This window comes from Pararge aegeria, chromosome Z (genome assembly GCF_905163445.1).
Source record: "Pararge aegeria chromosome Z, ilParAegt1.1, whole genome shotgun sequence".
Classification (NCBI taxonomy): Eukaryota; Metazoa; Arthropoda; class Insecta; order Lepidoptera; family Nymphalidae; genus Pararge; species Pararge aegeria.
Genome location: NC_053208.1, coordinates 4221451 through 4240280, shown reverse-complemented (window position 1 = coordinate 4240280; position 18830 = coordinate 4221451). Strand labels below are relative to the sequence as shown.

Below are 18830 nucleotides of genomic sequence, written 5' to 3'. Positions count from 1 at the left end.
TTTACTTATTTAACCACTGACAATTGACAGTGACATTGCACACTGAGTATGGAGGGTAGAGGTAAGTAGAGTCATCTTATATGGGAGAAAAGTTGAAAAAGTGTCCAGTTGTTGCGCTAAATAACAGTTCAAAAATCCTCCACAATGGCGCTGGTGGATGCACAGCGTATGGTATGAATGTAGCAATCGTAGATGAATTGAAGTATGCCGAGTTAAAAAATTTAATGTCATTATCGACTAAAGTAGTTAATTATTGAGAATTTCAACAACTTACGTTGTACAAAATATTGTGGTAAATATAACCTTACTTCCTTGTATCTCCATACTTCCTTGTTTATTTTTCAAGCCTACTCTAACAATATTTATATTTGGCGCTTCTTTTAAGAGTTACCCTGATGCAAATGTGGCGCCATCCTAATTTAATACATTTTGACGACACTTTTTCATATACACAGATGACTCTCCTTACCTCTACCCTCCATAACACAGAGTCGTATCGATACAAGCCATAAATCAAAAGAATAAGGTACTAAGAATAGATAATCAATAACCGTCGTGCTCTGTTCTCTACCGATGATCGTCGCAAAAAAAAACTAGATTGTTATATAAAGTGTAATTATAGTTATATGTATATAATTATTTTGTTATACTGTAAAATTGTAAGTTTCTACTAAATGCGCATTAATCGTTTCGCAAAAACAGAACACATTTTAAGTGACTTCGTAACTAGTATGTGATATCAAATCTGTAACTTTATGCCGTCGGCCGCGCCGCGTACCGTAAAGGAGTTTCGGCCTTAACCTTCCTAACATCAGAACAATAAATTGACTTAAAATTATTCGGACTGAGCTTATTAGGGAATATTGCGTTCCAAGATCACTATAGTAATTCCGTCAACGTCATGAACATTAATTTAGGTCTTCAATCTTGAATGGACGGTTCTACACGATACAAATTATCTTCGGATCGATTAGGTATAAATAACCAATGTGTATGTATTTTTAATAGCATCAGCTAGGTCTGAATTTAAGCCTTCCAGTTCTCAGAATGTGGAAATTAAGCGTTTTAACTGATCAACAAAAAATATCCAAATAAAATAGATTCCTAGGTAGATACTTACTATGATTATGGTTATAGTCAGAAAAATTAGACGGTTTACAGACATTGAAACAATGAAGGTTCGGGCTGACCAAGTACGGAGACAAACCCAGTGAAAGAAAGATAGAAGGCTTTGAAACTGCTAGGCCTGTCTATTTTGCGCACTTTCATCGTGTTGTGTTTGTAGGATCTTGCAATGGGGCAAAGCAGCTGATATCGATACCATATTTATATTACAAAAAAAGAGCTGTCGGAAGAAATACAAACTTAGATCTCGCAAATCTTGCCTTGAAATATTTATAGAAATAGGTATTCTTAAATAGGTTGCGTATAAAGCTATGTCTTCCGCCTACGAGACCCTTGCGGTCTTGCGTGTCAAAAAATCCTCTTGATGTCCCTTCATATAATACTATTTTCTTCCAGAAATCTTTCTCCGTCCACGCTACAAACCTTTGGAACTTACTACCAGAACATATTAGACACTGCCGATCGGTGCACTCTTTTAAACACAATGTAAAGGAGCATTATCTATCGTTGTCATAGTATATTTAGCACTGTTTACTTATTATAGATATATATTTATATTATATAAATATTTATTATATTATTTTTATGTATTTTGTATATATAGTATATTCAAATGTTATTGTATTAGTATGTAGAATTTTGTTATTATTTGACCTATACCACAATTAAATCTTCTTACTCACATCCTGGGGTAGCTGGAAGAGATCTCTTATAGAGATAAGCTTTCCTTTGTACACTTCATGTATCTTATGTTCACAATCACAATTTATGGTACATAAATAATAAATAAATAAAAAAAAAAAAATATTCTTACAGCTTTGCAATATATTTATAATAATATAATTTACCGTTCAACCACATAAGCCATTTGGTGACAGTAGAACAGATTAAAAATACAAAAGCTGTCATCTTGTGGGTGTTGTACAAGGTGACTTAAAGGAATATAACAGACAATAGGAAGCAGCGTCACCAACCTGCTCTGTATGGTGATTATGGGTAACATCCCTGCGAGGAGAGGCTATTAGGCTCTAGAAATTAATTAATCAAGCAATATATATAATTATAGTTATTGATTAACATTTCCCATTTCCCAAAAAAGTGTAATACAGAAATTTAGTATTTCACATCCCTTCGGGGAACATTTTAGCAAAATCCTTGAAGAGCATGAACACACAAGTTGAAATATTCTGCAAATAAAATAGGTGTAACATTAACAGGGTCAAAGTTTCTATTTTGTAGACATGCTTGAGATTTTATCCCTTGATGGTGGATACATACAATTTGAGTCTCCCGTTTATGCTGAAAAGACCCCACCTTGCAAATATCTCTTTTTTTCGAATCTAGTAAATCTTTTAAGATTTTAATCTTCCAAGCACTGTAACAAGATGGTATATCTTGTCCTGTGATACTGCCAAAATCGGTTCAGTGGCATAGCTGAACCGATCAAGACCGAACCTTGGAATTTCAAGGGAAACAAACAATTTAGTAATTTTATTTGTGTTATTGTAATTGTTTGTGTTGAATGAACTACTGATTACTGATAATACCTATATATAATAATAACTGTATAAGAATATATTATATTTAAAATACACTACAGACACTTCAATTAGTATTTATTTGCATGGATAGAGATACAAAATATAGTATCAAGACGCAAAATAATGTGTCTGCAAGGGTCCATTTCTATTACAGAATGCAGCCTCTTGCATCCAGCCTGCCTGCCATTACTTTTCTGACACTGCTTCTATCACCATTTGCAAGATCTATTGATGTCTCTCTAGAAGTAGGACTTACGTGGGGACTTATTGAAAAATCCAATTAAACCTATGATAAGAAATAATTAAATATTAAAATTTTTACCCATCAAAAAAACAAAATACTTCAGAGCAATGCCCAATCTGCAATATAAGAGTATAGTGTGCGATCAGTGTGGTGATGAATATTCTCAAGTAACATAGTGAATAAGATTCATCAAACAAATTTGTACGAAGTTTTTAATTTTGTGTATTCTTTTCTATTATATGCATGATGTATATACCATTAGCAAGTTTTTATAAACTATTTGATATAGATAACTAGAAAGATAAATCTTCAGACTAATTAGTATAATTTTTTTTCCATAAAACAAGGTGTAACAAAAAAGAATGAATATTGATAGCCTTGTTGGCGTAGTAATCTCAAGGTCCTGGGTTTATATCCTAGGTTAGGAAAATATTTTCCATTAAAAAATCTTAATACCAACCTGAAGTTAGAAACTAGATGGTGTCCACCACCATGCTTCGCATTTTTAGCTGTCGGTCTTGGTAATCATCACAAGTGTTGAAGCCGGGGGGGCTTAACCCCAAATTTCGAGCAGTGTGGTGGGTCTGCTCCCTCCTTCAGTTTCTTTTCCTTGTTTATATACCTATTTATTTTATATTTTCAAACAACTATGAAACCCATAACACGCAATATAACTGTGCATAGAACCAGAAATAATTTTCTTATGCGACGATGCCTCCTTTGCAGCATTTAAATAGTTATTGTCATAAATTATCCGATTGCGAATTGCAAAATTTTAAAACCGATGAACCAATCTTTTATGGCAAAGTATTGTTAAGTATAGGTTAGGTAATCTTTTCATTAGCCACCAATATGGAGGGTAGAGGTAAGGAGAGTCATCTTATATGGGAGAATAGTTGAAAAAGACGTCCAGTTGTATGCGCTAAATAACAGTTCAAAAATCCTCCACAATGGCGCTGGTGGATGCACAGGGTATGGTATGAATGTAGCAATCGTAGATGAATTGAAGTATGCCGAGTTAAAAAATTTAATGTCATTATCGACTAAAGTAGTTAATTATTGAGAATTTCAACAACTTACGTTGTACAAAATATTGTGGTAAATATAACCTTACTTCCTTGTATCTCCATACTTCCTTGTTTATTTTTCAAGCCTACTCTAACAATATTTATATTTGGCGCTTTTTTTAAGAGTTACCCTGATGCAAATGTGGCGCCATCCTAATTTAATACATTTTGACGACACTTTTTCATATACACAGATGACTCTCCTTACCTTTACCCTCCATCCACCAAACAAAACAAATAATATCGTCAAAATGAGACGGAATGTCGGAAAAACCTCAGAAAAAGAGCCGAAGTTGCCAGTATTCACGAATAATTTCCCAATGGCAATAGAGCATGGACAAAGTAAACACCTAACGGGTATTTCACACATTACATATTAATTTCATTAGTTGTAAAGCACAATAATTATTCATAAATTCGAACTGTAAATGTTATGTTTTAATTGTTATGGTATTATATGATGCATGCTGTAGACGGCATCCAGACGTTTCCTTTTTTATGTGATGTTTGTCTGGGCATATATTTTTAAATTTTCACTCTACCATGTCATTGAATCATTTGTCTGTCATTTAGTAATGAGCTCTAAAATTGAAATCGCGTATTACACGATGTTAGGGGAACCTTAATCGATTGACGCTGCAAGTAACTAGATTTATAAAAAATATTATTATTATTTTCAGGAATCGACTGAATTTCAATTGAGGCGCTACAGATGAGGATTAGAGAACAGCATTAAGCAATCAAAAATGTAAGTAATGAAAGCTATACATTACTGCAATGCTCCAGTACTACCAATCAATGTTACCGCCTCAAGTTAAAGAAAACTTACCCAACAAAAAAAAAACTTTGTGTAAGGTCTGATCAACACGTGCGTATGATGAATCACGTTTCGCGTCGTGTGCTCTGATTTTTTACGTCATTTGCTTGCATTTGCTCCGCTACAAAAGGAGTGTGAACTTTGCGCGTGGTACCCATCTACGCTTCCACGCTGGATCGAATATCGATAGCCATTCAGTAGCGAAAGTATCTAATAATGTCGATACTATCCAGAGAGTAAAATATGGGACAATTTATTTTATAATAACTATTAGCATATTTGTAAAAATCCTATAATAGGCTTATACTATCGACACTACGACAAATCTTTAATACAATTATCACATTTTATGCTATCGAAATCACAATTGCGATTTCAAAGTTTACAGTAGGTATTAACTTGACGCGAGTGGTTTTACCTACGTATCTTGGTGCGTTTGTAGAAACAAAATAAAACTACAGTGCATATTGTCAAAAGGATAGTCCCATTTTTACAGTTGTCAATTTAGTTTTACTTTAAGGATTTTTTGACCTACAATAGAATTGGTCCCACTGCACGGCTAGCATGGGCAGGAGACAATTATATCCTCGAGGAAAGGATACAAATTTATCTTCTCCTACAGCCTTATCAACTCTCGGAGTACCTTACCAACAATCGGAAATAATATCAAAATAATATCTGTTTGATAATAAACGGGGGTAAACTTCTCCTATTCCATGTTCCCCTGTTTTAGCAGGTGGACACGTTAATTATATCCCCTGTCAGGGGATATCGGGGGATATATTTTTTGTCAGGTGGACACGTTAATTGCCCCTTGTTGCCTGTGCTAGTCTGCTGTAGGCTGTTACCTGTTGGTTGTCTATTACGTTTAGTTAACTTTTGCATCATTCATTGTGCTTTTATGTTTTATTTTTACTACGACTACCGAACTAAGCCCTCTATTGGCGAACAATAGAGGGCTTAGTTCGGTAGTCGTTGTCAAAAGTGGTGGCGTATTTACCCGTACTTTTCATAGATGACGTTGAAAGGTATGCCTTAAATTACTTTCAACATTCTTTCATAGAGGGCGTACCTGTTGGTTTAATATTGCGTTTCGTTAACTCTTGCTCCATCTATTTGTGTTTTTCGATACTTAAGAATATTTTCACGTTCACCAATAGATGGCTTCGTTCGGTAGTCGTTGTCAAAAGTGGTGGCGTATTTACCCGTATTTTCATAGATGGCGTTGAAAGGTAGGTATATATTGGGAGCGAATATTTCGAAATACGGTTACGAACACATTTGGCAAAGTTTAACTTGAACAATTGCCAAGACTCGTTACCGCATTGATTATGTCTGACATAGCCGTACCGTTCTCTTTTGGTTCTTACCCATTTAGGCTTAAGGATCAAATTTCTTTAATTTAAGAGCAAAAATCCGGGCCGAGGGGATTGACGTCATGAGCACGCCAAACTCTGCAACCTAGGCCCTGGCAGCTACTGCGACTGCTATTGTGACGATACTGGAATTGTGCTTGTAGTTTATCCGATAATAAACCCTTTTTAAAAGAAGTAAAAAAATCTTTTACGTGCGTTTGTCTCAGAAGAACTCGAAAAGGGCTCAACCGATTATTTATTTTATTATTATATTTATTTAGAGCACTAACATGCATGTTACACATAGGTATTTAAACATAGCACACACACAAACACATTGACTGATATGCACGTCAATTACAAGTGCACATAGCATTGACAAAGCGTCATGTAAAGTTAATTTGATAAAAAATTTACAAAAAAATTTAAGTTGAGTTTTATTCTGAAAGCTGTGGGTGAGTCATGGAAGATGTCGATTCTAGGTACCTATATATTTTAGATAACACGACTACGAATACGAAAATTTTTGATTTGATTAATATTTTTCTTGCTATATCAATATGTTATGATTATGTATTACCATTTTTAAAAAACTTGTCAAAGATCATTTTTTGTCTGAATCTTCGGATCTTTAACATGCCTATTCCCTTCTGTTTTAATTGTGGTTTGACAATATTGTATATATTTATTTATTATTGATATTAATTATATAGGTATATATTAATTATTATCAGTATCTATATTTTTTATTGTAAGTTTATTATATAATAAATAATAAATATTATATTTGTATATACTTATAGGTATATATGCATGTTTATTTAAATGCACCACCTACCTCTCTTCTTGAGCTGTGTTTAACGCCTTTGGTTTCCTGAAAGAGACCGCTATGTAGAGATAAGGCCGCCAAACTTTTTGTTAAATTGCAAATTATTCAAAATAAAATGAATAAAGCTCTTTATAAGTATAACTATTTAAATCCTACAAATAATTGTACAGAGAGACGAAAATTCTTAATATAAATCAATTAAACGCATTAAAAACCTGCACCTTAATAAGAAAAATAAGCACAGATAATATACTCTCACAATTACGATTTCAAACAAAAACATACGCAAAGGTATCTAAAAAAACGTAAAACTAAATTTTTGCTATCTAAAACTAAAACCAATTATGGAAAGAAAAGCATACTGTGTGAGGGAGTGCTGTTGTACAATAATTTACCTGAGATAATCATTAACACTAAAAGTTTACCAATGTTTAAAAAACTTGTTATTGAACATGTACAAAATACCGTTCAGTTAAGTTAATGTGACCTCTTTCCTATAAAACTATTTGTTTTATCGCTCGCTTTTCTTTAACCACCCGCAAAAATTTTTACTTTTAAATAATATGGTACATTTGTAAAGAAAGCACTTTGAGATTTAATATCTACTAATTTTTTAAATATTATTGTGTTCTCGATGTAAGTGAACTAGTGTGTTCTTTTTGAGAAATAAATGTCTTTAAGCCGAAATTTTTATTTTTAATTTTACTATATGTTTATGTGGTGTACAATAAAAGTGTATTCATACATTCATTTAATATGTCGGGTTCTTGTATCACATACGCCACTACTTATTGAATACTTCGGGTTGTTATCGGAAAAAGAAAATTAGGAAAAACCTAAAGGAACGAGCTTAATCTTAATTTTTTTATTTATTTTTTGACGGCCGACTGGCGCAGTGGGCAGCGACCCTGCTTTTTGAGTCCAAGGCCGTGGGTTCGATTCCCACAACTGGAAAATGTTTGTGTGATGAACATGAATGTTTGTCAGTGTCTGGGTGTTTATCTGTATATTATAAGTATTTATGTGTATTATATTCATAAAAAAAATATTCATCAGCTAACTTAGTACCCATAACACAAGCTAAGTAAGTAAGTACAACCCAAAGTAAGACTATGGGGCTAGATTGCGATGTGTGTATTGTCGTAGAATATTTTTTTTTTATTTTTTTTCCTTTAAAATGTAATTTAGGTAGATAATAATTTTGTAAGCGAATTGCCACCTTTGATAACTTTTGATCATCATGATTATCTTCAGCCTATTACAGTACGGCTGGACTAATGGGCTCTGAGGATTTGCCCATATTCACAAAGCTGGGCAGGCGGGTTGATGATCGCAGTAATGGTAGTAGTAGCACAGAACCGCTGCCCGCTCTCCTTTTATTCTCTCTCCGGGAAGAAGAGGTTACAAATGTATTCTGATTTGCCGGTCACCACACGGCCGAGAAAGGATAACAATTTATATTCTCGCTCAGCTTTATCAACTGGCGCACAAGTGGAAATAATATCAAAATAATAATAAATAAAAAAAACTTGTATTAGTCTTTTCGTATTTAAGCAAACCCGGAGGTGGGCGCTAATAGCTGTAACACAAATTCAAATTCAAATTCATTTGTTTCAAGTAGGCCTACTTTATAAGCACTTTTGAAACGTCAAGTATGTATGTTTGTGTGACTCTACCACCGGTTCGGAAAGCAGATTCTACCGAGAAGAGCCAGCAAGAAACTCAGTAGTTGCTCTTTTCCAACATCAACATTTACAATCATTTTGCTATCTTGCGGGAGATGAGAGCGAGGCTGGCTGCTTCCATTCTAACTTGTCATTGAGTAATTCATCAAATGTATAGTAACCTCGCTGTACTAGATGCGTTTTTACACATTTTTTAAATGTATGCATTGGTAGGTCAAGAATTTCCTTAGGAATCATGTTGTAAAAGCGTATACTCAACCCCACGAAGGAGTTCTGCACCTTTCGCAAACGATATGCAGATATCACTAATTTATGACCGTTTCTGGTAAGTCGATTGTTAATTTCAGCTTTTGATTTATAAAGAGTAATATTTAGTCTCACAAAGACTATATTATTATAAATGTATTGCAAAGCTACTGTAAGGATTTTTAACACAGTTTTTAACTAACACAGCGGTTACCGTTCCTTAGATTATAAGAAATGTAAATGTCCGTTGTAAATGAGGCACAATAAAGACAATTATTATTATTATTGTTATTAATATATGTGTAATAATAAACGGGGGCTAACTTCTCTTATTCCATGCTCCCGTGCTTTAGCTGGTGGACACGATTATATCCCTTGTAGGGGATATAATCGGGGGATGGGATATAATCGAGGGATATAATTTTGGTCTCCTGCCCGTGCTTCTGCTAGCCCTACTGGTAGTGGTAGTTATACTAATCCCATACCCCTATTATTGACAGTAATAATGCGTGTGCTATATATAGCGGCGTGCACAGGATTTTAGACCAGGGCAAGACAAGAAGTAAAATGGCATAAAATGGCGAAAACCTCCTACGTTGCCAGTTATATTAAAATGTTAGGGTAGGCAGCGCTTTCATGCACGTATGAAGTGCCCTGGCTATAATAAAAACTTAGGCACTTGTGCAACATTGAAACGGTTTTCGCGTTCGACCACAAGCTAAATAAATATATTGAATACGATTAAGTACCTGAAGGTAGGTAGGAAAGTGTGTAACTTGCGCTTTATATTGAAACTAAAATAGTTGCGATACTGGGAAAATACCTAAATTGTATAGGGAGGAGAGCGGGGACAGGTTTTGTTTTAAAACTTACTTCAGGATTCTTAACACTATAAATAAATAAATAAGTATACTACGACAATACACACATCGCCATCTAGCCCCAAAGTAAGCGTAGCTTGTGTTATGGGTACTAAGAAGACAGATGAATATTTTTATGAATAATATACATGAATACAAAATATAATATACATAAATATAAAAGATCACTTTTAGTGATAAGGCCGCCTTTGCACCCTAGCACTAAGTACTATTACTGTTTTCCTTGTATTTTCCTTTTTTTTGTTGTGTTGCAATAAAGTTTTTCTATTCTATTCTATTCTATAAATACTTAAAATATACACATAAACACCCAGACACTGAACAACATTAATGTTCATCACACAAACATGTTCCAGTTGTGGGAATCGAACCCACGGGCTTGGCCTCAGAAAGCAGGGTCGGTGCCCGCTGCGCCAGTTGGCCGTCACTATTGTAAACTGACGAATAAAAAGGATATAAGGATATAATAATCGACTTACTAGAAACGGTGATACTATCTCATAGAATGCTCGTCTTAGGAAAGTACAGAAAACCTTTGTGGGGCTGAGATTATGCTTTTATAACGAATATTTTATACCGAAGTCCGAAGGTTATACTAGATTTAACATAAGAATATATGAAAACGCATTTAATAAATCGTGTTTACTATACTATTGATGAATTTCTTAATGACAAGGTTGCCTGGAAGCAAGCCGCTCCGCTTTCATCTCACACAAGATAGAACAATGATTGTTAAATTGTAAAATGATGTTGGAAAAGAATAACTGCTAAGCTTCTTGCCGGCTTCTTCTCGGTATAATCTGCCTTCCGAACCGCTGGTAGAGTCACTAAAAACATACTAAAAAATTCAAAATATCACGCATTTTACCATGCACTCCTTTTTTGGACAGAATGCGTGAAACAGAGTCTAACGACGTGAGGCAAATAAAACAGATTAGTGACCATATAATTTTATTGAATCACAAAACTAAATTTTCGTACAATGTTTAGGTACTACATAGACATGATTCAAAGTTAGTCAGTTTGAGCAACATCTTTAGCAACACCAGTGTAGTTTATAATAATTTAGATTGCCTCGAGGAAGAACAGGAGATGTTAGTCATTTATTACATAATAATATAAAATATCTGAATGTCACATAACAATCATAGAAATAATTCAGTCAAAAATATAACAATAAACATACCTTTCTAAGTAAAAAAATATAATTGAAAATAACTAGTTTTTTTTATTAAACATATTATTAATAATAATTTTATTTTAGAATTGGAAGCTATTTCAAATTATCTTAATTATACAAATAATATATTATCTACTAAATTAAATTTTAATAATTTATGTCAGTCTCAACAAAATATAAAGCAGTTTTATATGTTAATTGGAAATCTTTTTTGATTTTTTGCTTTTAAGAAGAATTTTGAAACTAATGTTGATCTTGCTGTTGAAACTAGTTATACGGAAAGTGTCACACAAATCAAAATGTTCAGTGTCAATCCTTTTATTGAAAAACAAAATTGTTGACTTCATGGTGTCAGTATTTCGTGACGGTGTGCGCGCGCATCGTGAAAATTTACTCTCATCATTTTCTCTCATTACTCCCTAACGCGAGTAAGGAAGAAGAATTATAAGAAAAGAAAGAAGAATAACTTCAATTAAACCATTTTTATGTTACGATCTATTAACTTAAGCCTAGTTTAGATCACAGAAATGATAGTATGAGAAATATAAAAGTGTCTCTCTTTTTTTCAGACTAGTCAGCAATAGCAGGTGACATCATTCTGGAGCAGCAGACTGTTCTAGAGCAAGATCTACTGTCGCGAGAGAAGAAATTTATTCTGCGAATATTCTTACTCTTCTCTGGTAATATTCTTAATTTAGAAGTTTGTGAATAAAATAATCTATCTAAACTGAAAATAATATATTTTTGTTGGAAAAATCTTTCTTTTGTATTTAATAGGCCAAATATGAGGAAGGCAATAGAATATATAACTTTTTGAGTTTTCCCCCAAGGAGGATAAAAAGGAATGTCTGAGAGTAGTTGATACATCGATATTTACTATGACAATAATTATAGTAAAATGCAAATTTCAGGATTTATAAATTCCACTTCCAAAAAGAGGGTTGATAGTGGACGAATGTTATCTTGTTAGAATTCTTGAGAATGATTATTGGGTATTGGAAATCACGCTACGCCCCATACGTTTAATATTCGACGCGATGGGTCGAGGTTTATTGTATGGAATAGCGCAAGAACGTTTGTATGGGAAAGGAATTTATATTCAGGTAAAGGGGGAGAGATGCATTTTACACTTAACACGTATTGCTAATTTACGATCTTTACACTAAGGCAATAGTCTCGCAGGTCGCAGTAATAGAAATCTATAGGTTAAAGACTTTTAAAGGTGCTTTTTGCAGGCTTTATATTGGAAGCCAAATGCTAATGATATTTAATACAACGTAAGTTTCTTTATTCTTTAATTTTTACATAACGGGAAATAGTTTTAGCAAAAATTTTCAAATTTCAAAACAAAATCTGTCAAAATATCAAATTTATATCTGACATTATTTAGAAATTTATAACTGGGTCCTAAGTAACATATTGGAGTTTAGGTGTTCTATCGATGTTGCTTGGAAAATCGATTGTCATAGTATTTTGGAATTTTCTAGTTATTTTTTGTAGTAAATTTATATTCGTGCTCTATGCAATGCCTAATATAAATTTGATAGTCACGATGTAATGTCGCCGTTTTTCATGGATTTAGTGCGACATTCATATTATTAATAATAATTTATCATCAGTCTTATAATGTCCCACTGGCCTTCTTTGTCATTAAGAACTATTCGCTTCTAGCTGCACTAATGTGAGTCACGAGGTTTTCATGTTTATAAACACATGCCACAACAGATCCATCGGTCTAGCTATTAGCACTAAGGTAATAAACAAGACCGACGGCTCAACTTGTTGGACATTTCTGATTTCCTACACCGGACTGGTACCTAAAATTCCTGACCCGGGAATTGAATCCAGGACGTTGTGATCGTTAGTCGAGAATACTAACCAACCAGACCAAAGAGGCAGTAGAAGTCATCACTATATGCGAACTAAATTTGACTTCACAAACTACTAGTTAGTAATTTACAAGATTTTCAGTGTAGTTAAGAGTATCGAAGCCATATAACAGTTGACTCCTTGTTTTAAATTAACGTTTCATATATTTTTTTTAATGACTACACATTTCATAATTCATTCTTTATTTCCTCGAGATTTGGTTCAACTGTAACTGTAGTTTTATACGGTTTCAGACCCAACTCTAATTCAATTATTATCTCCATATTATTTAGGCATATTAAAGTGACAATTTAAGACAACTACTTGAAGTCTTCACGCTTAATAGAAGATTTGAATTCTCGCAATCGTTTAGTTTTTCCAAGCATCGATACAATGGAACGTCAAAGAAAAGTAAACCTTGTGGTACTCGTTTTACAGTCGCATATTTTATAATACACTCATATATTTTGACAAGAGCGCCCGCTGTTGAACTATTGACGTAATTGAGCATTAAAACAAAAGACATAAGATATCTAACTCTGACATAACATATTATCGTGTGGCTGTGTTTGTTGTGGGCTTCTTCTTAGACCAGGACGCGTTTGGAACCCCCGTAGCTTTAGTTTTAAGTTTACAAATGTGGTTATCGCCATCATCTCACTACCGTGTAATTCTTATGTACGCATCAAAAGTGCCACCTATGGGCCTACTTGAATAAAGATATTTTTGACTTTGACTTTATCGGTAGGATTCGATTAGGAGCGTAGAGCAACAATTAGCATCGTGACTATCAAAATGTTATGTAGATATAATAGAGTAATGTGCTGCTCTTACTAAAAATAGTAACAACGTCACACAACATCCAATGCATTGGTTCCTTTTAAAATTTCTCAATGATAACATATTAAGTGTTCCTACATTTTCGTGTACAAATTCAGGAAATGCACTTAGCTGTATTCGCATAGAAATTTTCAACTCTCATATTAAACTTTATTCCATAAAATATCAATAAAAATGCAAGTTGACAGTTACTGTATTTATCTTTTAACTTATTTTTGCTAGGTTTTTAATAAAAGTTTATTGTTCTTGCGAACAGTGAATCATTAAATTTCAACAAGTTAAGAAAGCCATCATTGAGCACTGATCAAAATATTTATGTTTTGTTTTAAATTTCCTACAGGAGATAAAAGTTTGCTATTAATCAATACACAATTCCCATTGAGGAATTTGATAGTCCGTCTCCAAAGATATTCAAAAATTTACACAAATTTAACCTGATAGCAGATAAACGTAACGCTAAATAAAAATAGAAAATTGTAAATATCTATACGAACACACTTTAACAAAGTTTTGTAACACGATTAAAATACATTCATTGTATCCGATTAAATATCTAAATAGTAAATAATTATTTATAGTTTTTTGGATTTCTAACTTAAGTTTTAGTATATATTTTTAATATTCTAGATTTATTAAGTGTGATTTAGAATTTGGTTGCGCAATCGAGGTTTCCAGACGACATACGCTGTCTTCTCACCTAACTTTAATCACACTATTCTCTCTATATAATTACTAACAAGTTTTTGATTAAAAATTCTACTTTTCTATCTCAGTGCTTGTTTGATCATCGTCTTGCCTATAACGGCTGATAAATAATGATGATAAAGTTAAGCCAGTTTTAAATCGTTCAGAAACGAAATGAAATATTGAAGTTCTGCAATAGTAGCATAGATTCATGCAAAATGAAATTAATTTAAAAAAGGAATTTATTTCAAGTAGGTAAGCTTAAATATAAGCACTTTTGAAACGTCCAGGCGGTCTGATTGTACGTTCGTGTTTTATATTATACCGTTTCAACTAATTAAACTGAATGGTTTCAATAAATGTATGGCCTTAAAAGTGCGCGCACTCGTTTCTTGGTTTATTACAAGTTAAAAAAAAAATATTTGTGATTATTATTATTATAATTTTTTTTTTTTGAAAGTTTTGGTCAAATCATGCAAGTCACTTTTAAAGCGTGGATATGTTTGTAATTTGGCACATCTATATACACACCTAATGACATACAATATACCTAATGGTATCTATTATAATAGAATCGGATCTCGGAAGGTGGTTCATGGCACTTTGCTTTGTTTCTGATGACGATGCCGGGTCATCCCAGGATTTATTAAAAACTATTTTTATGACAATAAAATGATTCTCCTTTAGTTTGATGATCTGTGAGCTTCAGATTAAAGATTTAACGTATGTCGTCCGGTCCCTCTTATGCTGAGCTACAATACCTACTTACGTACTAGGTGCAATAATAATGGTTAGGTTTATAATTTACATTTATTAATCGAAAATTTATTTGGAATACAGTCATAGTTATCGTAAATTAGATAATTTAAAAATACCTATGTATTTCTTTATTGCTCGATTCTCTAACGTGATAACACATTATATATTCCTTTTGCAATACAACACAAACTTAACAATAAAAATACAGAATATGTCAGCAAACATAATTATTATGTTCCTTTAAAAATATTTTAAAATATGTAATGTTTAACATCTGAAATATATATTAACCGTATTTTAATTGCTTATTATTCTTTCATCAGGTACTTTTAGCATATTTTGTTATTTAGAACATAATATTAATAGATATTTACTATTTTGAAGCAGAAAAACACAGTTTTCTAGGAGATTTCACAGAATATCATATATGGATGGTTAGGTGAAAATAATAGTGCTTTTAATTAATAACTTTAAGAAAAACAGTATTATTTAATTAAAATATCAGTCTTAAATAATTAATTAATTAAAAGTACTTAAGTATCAGGTTTAGTTTGAAAAATAAACATTATATATTTATATATATAATTTACTAAGCGTATCAATAATATAATGAAATTTTGTGAAATGTTTAACATTAAAATACATTACCCAACTTTATTTACTCATTTTAATGAATAAATTAATGAAATTGAAATATTTGAGCAACTTCGTTACATATAATATTTTCTAAATAATATTTTGGATAAATGTTTTTATATTTATTACATAAAAAAAAAAGATTTTTTAAATCGTATAAAAGTGGTTTATCTGCCAAGTAAATGTGTCAGTTTAGTAAAATAAACGAGGTAGGTAGCGATAAGAACGTAAAACATAAAATAATAATATGAAACTTTTAAGAAGTCTCTTAATACATGCCTTCTCAATTATTAAAACATAATTAGCAAAAAAGTATTGTAACATCAAAAGTAATAAAGGATGCATTTATATATATATTCGTCATAGACAAAGGTAAAAAGTTTTTTTTTTCAAAAATGTATAATATTATGGTAATGTAAGGTGGGTTTGAATCTTTACATACGAATATAATTATTCACATTTACGGGAAACAAAAATTACTATTTTAGTAATAATTTAATTCTACTTATCGTTACAAATAATTTTTTTATTAAATTTCTTCACAGCACTAAGTTTTTTTTAGGTACACGTTTTATGACTACGTTTCATTAAAAACTAACTCCCAACACATGGAACAGACATCCTGTCAATTTTCCCATTCTAATTGCATTTTTATCAACAATTAAAGAAGCATCCAAATCATACCCATATTCCAGCCATTAAAACGACTATCATGACAAGAGCAGATAATTTAAATTTACTTTTTTAAATTTACCTTTGAATATCACCGGCGCCATTAAATAATAGATTTGTAGAAGACGCCCGGTATCATGCTGCCTCTTTCGCATAACATACGTGCGTACGACTACTATGCGAATAAAGCACGACATCGGCCGACTCACATAAATCTATTCTCTAATCTTGCAAACGTTTTCTGTCGGAATTCCGCCCAATTTTTGTGAGCTGTTGAATTGTTGATTAGTTTCAACGCGATAACGATTAAACCGACAGCAAGGTTTTGTTTCTTCATTAAACGATTCGCGCTTGTTTTCTGACGGGGCCCTTATTCTGTATGCCGGTCAAGTCGTGCACATAAACCCAGGTCGGTACGTCAAAAGTGTCAATTCTTGAACGTAAAGTTGATTCATGATTTTTTTTTTAATTTCAACGATGCAAAGGATTTTTTATGACATAATCTGTCAAGGAATTATTATATTTTCTTAATTAATCGAATCTTATCCGAGTCTATTGCTAAGATCTTTTTATTTAGTGAGTTTAAGCTAAGTTTTTTATGGGCTTCTTCTGAGAACTGTGTTAGGATGCTTTGAAACTTTAATCTTAAATTAGCTAATGTATTAGCATCATCACGTCACAATAATGAAAAAAAAATTGGTATTAACACCTCATAAGTAGCTATAAGTATAAAAAAAATTTTTTGATTTGATTTCTGATTGTTGGGTTAAATGTTTTATTTCATCATGATCATTATCATCAGTCTATTAATGCCCAAGGCTGGGTAAACGCCTCCTTTCTCGAAAGAGGGACTTAAAGAAACCCACCACGCTTTGACAACCGGGTTTGACGGATTATCGTGCTTTTAGAGATACTGGACAGCGGCAATTTCGTAAGCCCTACTGAAAACTTCGCGATATAACTAATTAATACGTTACAATTGTTTCTCCGTTAAAAGATAGCCATGTTTATTTTGCAATTCCTCAGCTCCCAAGATAGAACAGGTAGAAAATCGCAAAACGCTTTTGTCTTTTATCTATACTCAAAGCCATGTATACACGTTTTCCCAAGAGACAGTAGTCCTGTAAACTCTACCGTTGATAGCTCGAACTAAAAATGTTTATTTTTCTTTACAGTTCATCCGTGCACTGAGCAGCTGCAGTCACTCTACTTTTGGAAGTATCCGTGAGTACTAAGTATATTACTTACACGATTATATTATCTAAAAAAGTTAAAACTTCTCTTTTTTTTTTTTTAATTATGGAACATAATTTAAGGTTACAATTATTATTACATGATATAAATGCGGATTTGTCAATTTTTCTGGTACTCAATGAAATTTAAAATAAACATTGTTAATAATAATTCGGTTGTCGACCAAAACGTTATCATAGGCCGTGTTATGAAGAGCGCAACTAAATACCCACTAAGACGGTATAAAAAGTTCCCAAAATAATGTTACTTACGTAAAATATTAAAACTTGAACTAATGACAGAACTAGCCTGTTAGAGGCGGCTTACTACCTTATACTTAAAGCAGTATTATTGCAAAATTACAGTTAATATTATGTCGTTCCTTGACGTTCTAAAAATAAGGATTGTAATTCTTCAACAAAAGGCTAAGATATTATAAATAAACAAATAATGACAACTTCGACAACATCAACCCCACTAGCACAACTTGACTGTCATCAAGAATAAAATTCATAAATTTAGTCACAAATTTTCAGTCGATGCTGAAAAAATCTTAACGTTCAATTTACATAAACTTTAACGAGCAACGAGCTTAAGGGACCCGTGCTTCTAAAGATTCCGTATGTAATTCAAAAAACCATTCACGTTTCACTCTCAAAAACCTGCAGAGCCAAAACGATAGAGTAAAATTTCAGGTTTTTTTTTTTATATAGTAATCAAATAATATTATGTAGCGCACATAATATATGACGGATGTGCTAATAAACATTATATGAATGATTAACAAGGTATATACACAATATATAAACCAGCAGAATGGCTCTCTGACTATATTATTAAATATATTTTTGTGTCCAAATACATAGTAAAATATTTCGAGGACTAAGATATATTTTTCAACGAACCCTAAGACGAAAATAACCTTTATCATAAAAGTTTACCCGTTAAAATGCGTTAATCGATTATGTTGAAAAAAGGTGTATCGTGCACTACATACAATTCATAATCTACTAATTGTTTGGTTATTTAACGGTGGTCATAATTTGATATAAATTAAACTGATAATATATTCATTCTAAAACTCTACATCTCGATTGTGTATGTAAGTATGTTGAACATCTTAATTTTGACATATTATTATCTAGTTTATCAATAATGTTTACATTA

General features: G+C 32.3%; 2 long non-coding RNA genes across 2 annotated transcripts; one reads left to right on the top strand and one right to left on the bottom strand.

Annotated features, from left to right (window-relative positions):
* Positions 1-2724: 2724 nt before the first annotated feature.
* Positions 2725-3742, bottom strand: LOC120636114. The gene is made up of 2 exons (XR_005659345.1): positions 3371-3742; positions 2725-2952 (listed from the first exon to the last, which is right to left on the bottom strand). It is a non-coding gene; the product is annotated as an uncharacterized LOC120636114 (long non-coding RNA).
* A 927-nt stretch (positions 3743-4669) lies between these two features.
* LOC120636115 lies at positions 4670-17640 on the top strand. Its single transcript, XR_005659346.1, has 3 exons — positions 4670-4725; positions 11540-11650; positions 17606-17640. It is a non-coding gene; the product is annotated as an uncharacterized LOC120636115 (long non-coding RNA).
* The last annotated feature ends 1190 nt before the right edge of the window (positions 17641-18830 follow it).